Genomic DNA, 8954 nt, shown 5'->3' with positions numbered 1-8954 from the left:
GGACCTAGGTAGAACTGGGGACCATTCATTCTGTCTAGCCATGGACTTGGAGCCCAGTAGAGTTCTTATGTTTTGATGACTGTAAACACTGGAAGAACGGGAGAATCTGGGCATGGACACTGGAGATCTTGTACCACTTTGTGGAGAGAAGATTTTGCCAACTAGGAGCATGCGTAAGAGAAGAAGGACAGGGCAGACCCATGTGGTGGCTGCGCTAATGGGCCTGTCTGTGGATTTGCAAGAGGAAGGCTTCCTTCCAGGCCCTTAAATCTGTGAGCTGGAGCAATCCTAAGTTGTTTAATACAAACACACATGACATTTTCCTATAAACAAAAGCTAGTGATAGCAGGATATCTTGCTTCACACAGGCATTAGGGTACTCTGCAGAAACAGAACCAATAGTATCTATACGGAGAGACAGAGAATTTGTACTTGCTGTGCACTGCTATCTGCACTCTTACAATACCATTTAATTTTTATATTTAATTTTTATATTCTGAAGTAGGTTCTATTATTCCTGTTTCACATGGGAGGAAAGTGAATTTCAGAGAGACACAAGGCCAGTCTCCTGTAAGAAAAGGATCCTCAGGTACATCTCCAAATGATCTCTGGGTGATGCTGATCTGTGCTGTCCAATATATTGACCATGAGCCATGTGTGAGCCCTGAAATGCAGCTGCTCCGAACAAGCCTCAAATTCAAACCTTCAGATTCTGAAGAGCTTAATAGGAATAAACGAATGCAAAAAAATCTTATTAATAATTTTTATATTGATTGTTTCTTTAAATGATAATATTTGGGATAGAATGGGTCACATAAATCATATTCAATTCAACTTCACTTGTTTCTTTTTCATATTTTAATATGGTTAACACAATCATTTCATTGTATCTCTCAGTTGTGGGGATCAGGAATTCAGGCAGGACTGAGTGGGCAATTTCTCCGCACGGGCTGAAGGGGCCTGGGATCACGTGGCGGCAGCCCCACGGCAGCGGGGTGGTCTGGCGAGCCCAAGTAGTTTCATTCCCATGCCTGGTGCTTTGGCTGGAAGGCTGGGCTTCTCTGAGCTCATCTCCCCTTCATCTCCAGCCGTCCATCGCAGACATCTCCATGTGTTCTCCTCAGCAGGGAAGTCAAACTTCTTCCATGACCATTCAGGCTCTAAGAGCAAGGTTCCAAGGGAGGGAAATGAAGGTTTCCAGTTTCTTAAGGCCCACTTCTGGAAATGGCAGGGTCCTTTCTCCTCTGTTCTGTTGGTTGGCGTAGTCGCAAATTCCACTCCCAGGAAAGGGGAAGGGAAAGAGAGATTCCATCTCACAGTGGGAGCCATGCCAAAGAATTTGTGTCCATTTTTAATCTATCAAGTGTATCTAGGGCAGCGATTCTTACACTTTAGCTCACATCAGAATCACCTAAAGGGCTCGTTAAAACACATAATCACTGGGTTCCACATCCACAATTTCTGAATGAGTAGGTCACAGGTAGAGCTCAAGAATTTGCATTTTTAATAAGGTCCCAGATACTGCTCCTGCAGGTGGGGATCTAGGAACCACACTCAGAGCGCCAGTAATCTATACATCAGTATGACTAACAAAGAGAAATTCCTACCCACTCCCCAGCTGTCCCCTTTGCAGTCTTCACCCTAAAACCATTCCAATGTACTTCCATGTAATATCATCTATTCTTTAGGGGAGAAGCAAAGCTTATACAATACCAGAACCAGTTCGTATTGACTCAGAAAACAGGCAATGATATTTCTTGTTATCATGAACACCTGGAACTGAAAGACCCCTCTCCCCTTGCTAAAGGCTTGTTTAAGTAACCTGATATCCCCACAGCACCCCCTCTCCCCTTGCTGAAGGCTTGATTGTTCCCATAGCTGGATGGCAACACATACCAGGATGTCTATTGTCTGTGATCACCCGGTCTGTCAAAAGAAAAGACAAATGAGGAATAGAGTGTATCTGGGACTTTCCAGAGTGCTGAGCCAAGGCCCACCAGAACAAACCTTTTTGTCCTTGCCTTAAACCCAGTGCCTGACAATGCTTGATTTAAGTTAACCAATCACATCCCTGTAACCAAGCATCTGCTTCTGTAAACTTGCTTCCCGCCACCCCAACCTTGCCCTATATAATCTGCTCCCCAACTTAGCCTGGCGCACTCAGTCCACAAAGGCTGATGTGTCCGCAGGCGCCTGTGTAACCAATAAACCTCTTGCAAGTTGCATCCAGTGGAGGCGTGCTGTTTGATTCTTGGGTGCGGCTCCAGGGTCTTTCAGAACAGGCAGGAACTAACAAGTGGATGTAAATCTCAGGCACAAGTGCTTTATGTGGCAGCATTCCACAGGTGTAAATAACTCGCTTACTGTATTTGTTACCTATTGCTGTGTAATACATTATTCTGAAACTTAGTAGGTGAAGACAGCATTCATTGTCTCATTGTTTCATGGTAGGAATCTAGGAGTAGATTAGCCGAGTGGTTCAGGTTCAGGGTTTCTCAGTGAGGCTGCACTCAATGCCAGCCAGGGCTGCCATCACCTCAAGACTCAAATGGGAGGGGATTTGCTTCTGAGCTGCACGTCTACTGGCAGGTCTCAGGAGATCCACTGCCAAGCTCACTCACGTGGTTGTTAGAAGGTATTGACTCTTTGCCACTTGTGCTGCCCCATGACATGGCAGATGGTTTCCTACAGGGTGAAGCAATCCGAAAGACAGCACAAAGGAGAGAAAGGATGCCCTAGATGGAAGCCATAGTCCTTTTATAACCTAACCCTGGAAATGATACCTCATTGTTCTGCCCTATTTCATTCATAAGTTAGTAGTAAAAGGGGAGATTGCACAGGGGCAGGAATATCAGGCAGAGCTCATCAGAGGCTTTCTTAGCTCCGCTGCCCACAAAATTAAAAGGAAATCATGGAACCCAACAAACTGGTAAGCGAGCAATGACTACATCCTTAAGTTACACAATCAATCACAATCTTGAAGTTACTCAGGACATATCATATCCCCTTAAAAAGTGATTACATGTAATTGAAGTGCACTGCTATTTAGCATGTTCCTGTTTTATAAGCAGGTTTATAAAATGGTTCTTCTATAGTATTTTAAGTGTTATCAATAATTATAGAATAATAATAAGTTTTTATAGGCAAAAATAAGAATAAGCATCCATTAAGTTACTGACTTAATAATTACATAAAGCATGAGATTAACATTGATGAATAGCATCTGAGCCTCTAAAGTCTATTTTTACATGAATCAACATTCTGAATCTGTTTTAAAATTATTTATAAAATGTGTCACTAGATTTGGAAAATAAGTAATGTTATCCTGAGGATCACATGCCTGGCACTGTAACACAAATTAACACATGCTTCTGTCTTGTTTTACCTTTACCCTGTAACATAGGATACTGGGGCTCAGAGATTATAAATACTTCATCCATGATTCCATAGTTACCAAAAACCTTTGAATCCACATGTGTAGATGACTCTCAAATTCTTTTGTATTAACTATGCTGTCTTGTTAGCCAGTAAGGGTTTGGTTATTTGATTCATTAAAATTTAATATCAAAGGTAGCATTATTATAAACAAAGAATAAGGGCATGTCAATTTCTAGGTCAGGTAAGTATCAACTAACACAATAAAAATAACCAAGACAACCAACTGTGATTCTATTGATCAAAAATAATTTGATAAATTCTATTATCAGAAATAACCAAGACAACCAACTTGGATTCTATTTATCTCAATCCAGGTTACTTGTCTTGGCTATTTCTACTGCATTTAACTGATACCAGAGTTGATTTTCATTATGTAATATTACTTGTTCATATAAGGTGCCTTGGATAAGCTTAAAAACAGTCCCACACTCTCAAAAGGTTGGACTCTAATAGAGTCTAATGTAGTCTAGTATAGCATGCTTTGACTAAGACCAGCTGCTTTACACATTTTCCAATTTCTTTTCCTGCTTAATGGATCCATGTCTAGAAACGTCGATCTGGGAGGCATTCTCTATTTCCTGAGTACCTACAAAGTCTTAGTTAGAATCAAACCATATTAATGCTCCAGCAATCCTGGAAGTGTTTCCTTCCAATAGTCAAGTCTATTGACTATTAAACTTAGTTCTTTCCTCCAAATACTACGGCCAGCTGCCATATCTTCGCTGACTACTGGTCATTTTTAAAAGGCATGTATATCAGGCTGAGCATAAGTTGAATAAGTTAAGGCTCTAGAGTCCATGTCTTCAAATTCTCTAGACCTTAAAGAAGAGATAGTTTGGAAAAGGAGGGAAAGAACATTTTAAGATCAAAGCCCAGCAATAGAGAAGGCAAAGAGAACAGGCTGGACTATTGAGTAGGAAAGGCCCATGGTTGTGCTCAGCAGGAGTAAATACTGCATGAAAAAGAGGTTGAGTTGAGTCTGGAAAGGACATTTAGGGTCAACTTGGGTAGAGCTATGGCAAGTAAATATACAGTTCACGGAAAACAGATCACCCAAGAAGAGGGGGACAATTGGTCTTCATTACCTTTTCATGGAAAAATAATTCCAGTGACAATCAAGAGCTGAGAATTTGAAAAATTTTGAAATCATGGTAGCAGTCGTTCATTTGAAACTGTTTTGTCACAATGGTAAAAAACAAACAAACAAACAAACAAACAAAAACAATTACAAAGTGAGGGACAAGGAGTATTTAATGGATAACCCCACCTATGAAACACACCATATCCAGGCAACAGACAGTAGTCAAAGCAACAAAAATTTCATTATAAAGAACTAACTCAGAATTGTCTATCTCTGAGTAATTTTGAATAAAATGTACCCGGAATACGTGGTGGGGTATAAAACAGACCACTATTACTAGGAGGAAGAAGAAGCTCTTGATTTGAGCTCTATAGTCTTGATGTGCCCACATGTCAGGCCAGAGAGCTTTTATCAGTTGAACGATGACGCCCATCTCTATCAGAAAGAGTATAACAACTGTTGAGATCATAATGACAATCATAGAGTAGTTCAAGATAATGAGATCCCCCCGGTTGAGATCTTTGTAGAACTCAAAGCACCGTGGTTTTTCTGAGTAGCTTGGATGTATGCCATATTGTAAAAGTAATATTGGCCAAAAAACAAGGCTGCCCGTGGTCCAAATAACAATGCTTAATACTACCATGTGGTATTTTTGCAACTTTTGCATTTGAAGTTTCTTAAAATAGACGAGCAATCGGAGTATGACAATGACCACATAGAAAACAAAGGTGAAGTACATATGACCATATATTATGCTGCTGACCAGTCGGCAGAGAAAGGATCCGAACTCCCAGACACCTAAGATATAATAGCTGAGGCGGAACGGGAGGCTGACCAGGAGGACTGAGTGTAGCACTATGATATTGAGAATGATCATGGCAATCATGGATTGGCTCTTCCTTTTGCACATCATACGTGACATCAGTACTGTCCCCGTGGTGCCTCCAAGCAAAACCATGCTGTAGAGTGTTATCAGAATCATCCTGCAGTGTCTCTTGCAGTGGCCTTGCTCTGTGTTTGAGGCGTTTAGCAGGTTGGTCATATTGTTGGGCTCCATGTATCGCCACAAAATGCTTAGAAGACCATAAACTCCTAAATCAAAAGTTTCACAAAATTATAACAGATATATGGAAACTATACAGCAACTAACTTTAATATTGAGTTTTACAATCCTAGCCAACTGTTTATAAACCTCAAGCTATAGATCCAATAAATATTGTCAGGGACTCCCCTTAATGATTTTATTTATTTATTTGACAGAGAGAGATCACAAGTAGGCAGAGAGGCAGAGAGGAGGAAGAAGGCTCCCTGCTGACCAGAGAGCCCAATGCGGGACTCAATCCCAGGACCCTGAGATCATGACCTGAGCTGAAGGCAGCAGCTTAACCCACTGAGCCACCCAGGCGCCCAGGGACTCCCCTTAATTACCCAAACATTAAAGAAAAAGAGTGAAGCAAAATCACAGAAATAAGTCTGTTTGAGTATAAAATTAATAACTGTAGACCCAGTCATTCTATTAAGCTCACATGCCAGGGCTGAAATTAGCATGGGACATGTTAGCCTGTAGCATAAAATTTAAGGAAAGGCCAAAAACTCAGTAATTAAAATCAATGGTATTTTAATGCAATTTAAAAAAAATTAAAATTTAAAATTTAAAAAAAATTAATGCAAAAAATTCATGATGAATAAAATAACAAAATTTTAAATAAAGGCAGAGTCGGCATACACGCAGGTCACACTCATCTCAGATCTACAAAGGTCATTTTTTCTATTGTTAGAAATCCAATTTGGGATAACATAGAGAAGATCATATAAATTGTGTGCAATTATTGTAAGAAGATGCATCAGACATTTTAAAATATTTTCTACTAGGAGTACCTGGTTGATTCAGTCCACAGAGCATGTGACTCTAAGACTCATGATGGGCACAGAGCCTACTTTAAATAAATATATAATATTTTCTATGAATAGCTTCTGAGCAGGGAGCAGCCCACACTATATCCTGCACTCTTCTTCTTGCTAACAGTGAATCTTAGACTAGTACGTTACATTTCCATGAAAAGTTGGGGTTGGTGGGTGGGTGAGTTCTGTTTAGTTTTGTTTTCTGTTTTTGTTTGATTTTTTTTAAAGATTTTATTTATTTATTTGAGAGAGAGAACAAGAGAGAGTCAGGAGAGGGAGAAGCAGTCTCCCTACTGAGCAGGGAGCCCAATGCAGGGCTCAACCGCAGGACCCTTGGATCATGACCTGAGCTGAAGGTACACGACTAATCGACTGAGCCACTCAGGTGCCCATGTTTAAGTTTCATGTAAGTTTTTCAGGCTGGATGTGTAAGGAGCAGTGACTGCGTAGCAATCTGCCGTCCTGCAAATGAGTGCCAGATCTGTCACTGGGTCGCTGTGGGAGTGTGTGTGAGTCACCTGGCTCCACGGAGCTCGAGCTGTGAAATGCGAGAGGTCCTACTGTCTACATGAAGCAGTTATTGGAAAGTTAAATGAGCTAATGCACTTGAAATAGCTCGGTAACAACATCAAGAAAAGCCATGTAAAAGTTATGATACTTAACGTGAAACATCAGAAACGAAAAGACATTTACCCCTTTTCTCCTTACTTTATATACCTAGGCAGATATACACTTAGTCACATAAAACTGCTATGGCACCAGTAAGTTTTTATGAATATTATGAATGTCGGAAATTTATGAATATCCAACAATAAAAAAAAAACTTTTTCAAACCTTTGATTGGACAGTGTGGGACTCAGACATCAACAGGTCAGTCATCCCTGTCCAGAAGGATCTGTCCCTTTTTCTCATGCATCTACCTCTAACCTGGCCAGAAGCAGTTTGAACGTTGGTATCTGAGGGAGAAGCTATTCCACAGCAAATGTCTAAGATATTTTGGAATTTTTCCTCTGCTACTCCAGCATCTCCTCAGAGGGAATAACTAATTTTTTTGTTTGTGAAACATTATATTGGACCTGGCATATTTAAATAAGATTTTATTACAACTCAAAAATGTGATTATCAAATTTTATGTGCTAGAATATGCACTTTCACTTTCACAAAGTACATATTTAAAATATATAATGCTGGGGCACATGCATGACTCAGTGGCCGGGTGTCTGCCTTTGGCTCAGGTCATGCTCCGGGGGTCCTAGGATCAAGCCCTTCATTGGGATCCCTGCTCAGTGGAGAGTCTGCTTCTACCTCACTCTCTCCCTCTGCCCACTCATGCTCTCTCTTGCTCCCTCTCTCTTTCCCAAATAAATATATAGAATCTTTTAAAAAAAATTATAATAAAATAAAATATATAATGCTTATGTGATTTTTGTGTGAAACAGAAGAGTTTCATATAACTTATGAACAAATATGATACCAATTTAGTTTAAAATTTTGGTAGCCCCCAAGTCTAAGAAGACAAGATTCAAATTTGAAATTATTTTAAAGCAATGAAAATTTAAATTGTCAGTTGCACAGTTTCAATGCACACACCTTCCCAGGCTGTATGACATTTGGAAATAGTGTGCCCTGCCACTCACCAGCAGTCTAATTGTGGGACAAATGCTAAGCTCTAAAGCTGTCTCTTCAGCTATAAATATGGGAATGAGAACATATATTTTGTAAGAAGTTACATGGTGTCTGTAAAGAACCTAACAGATTCCCTGACACAGAATAGGGCATCAAGGTACCAATACCTCTTCTCCTTCCGAAACATGCACAAGGATATTTCACAAAAGCAAGATCCCAATCTTCTGTAGTTACTTCTCAGTATTGTCCTAAAAATATTTAAATACATGGGGACTATGTTCTACTGTTTCTATCCCCCCCCACCCCCCCGCCTCAAGACTTAAGGCCACAGCCCCCACCTCCACACCAAACATTATCCTTCAATAGCCTGTAATTTCTAGGTATTTCTCTGTTTGTTTTCTAGGCAGAAACAAATGACTCCCCAGACTACTTACGTGATCTTTTTTCCTCTTAGGATTTGGTTCTGCTGGAAGATTCAGGGCCCGCTGCTTATTTATGGGTCATCCACATCCGGGCAGGCAACAAGAACATGTGGCTGGAATCAAGACTCCAGCAACAACAAGCATCAAGAGAAATCTTGGGGTGAGCTATGAATGACGAACACACTTCAGACTGAAGGCTTTCGAAGTTGAACAGTCAAGATGGAGGACCCAGATAAACCTCCTAAGGGCCACAAACGGATGTTGGTCTCCACAGCTCGTGGTTAAACATATAAAAGAGCATTCTTATACATCAAGACTTTCATTTTTACTGTCCTTATTGCAGAAATTTTCCTTAGTTACCTGAAAAACTTCCATGGTTTTCTTTTTTTTTCAAAAGCTGCCTCTTATCATACTTGTATGTTTTAGCCCACATGTTTTACATGAAGAATATAAGAATAACCTAGAGGAGGGGTGCCTGAGTAGCT

The 8954-nt window shown here is 40.3% G+C and overlaps 1 pseudogene across 1 annotated transcript; it reads right to left on the bottom strand.

Moving 5' to 3' along the window:
* Window positions 1-843: 843 nt before the first annotated feature.
* On the bottom strand, window positions 844-8600 carry LOC309844777 (putative G-protein coupled receptor 141 pseudogene; annotated as a pseudogene). Its single transcript, XR_014316547.1, has 2 exons — window positions 8482-8600; window positions 844-5611 (listed from the first exon to the last, which is right to left on the bottom strand). The product of XR_014316547.1 is annotated as a putative G-protein coupled receptor 141 pseudogene (transcript).
* Window positions 8601-8954: the final 354 nt, after the last annotated feature.

The sequence above is a fragment of the Mustela nivalis genome (genome assembly GCF_964662115.1).
Source record: "Mustela nivalis genome assembly, chromosome: 12".
Classification (NCBI taxonomy): domain Eukaryota; kingdom Metazoa; phylum Chordata; class Mammalia; order Carnivora; family Mustelidae; genus Mustela; species Mustela nivalis.
This window is presented reverse-complemented; position numbering and strand designations above follow the sequence as displayed.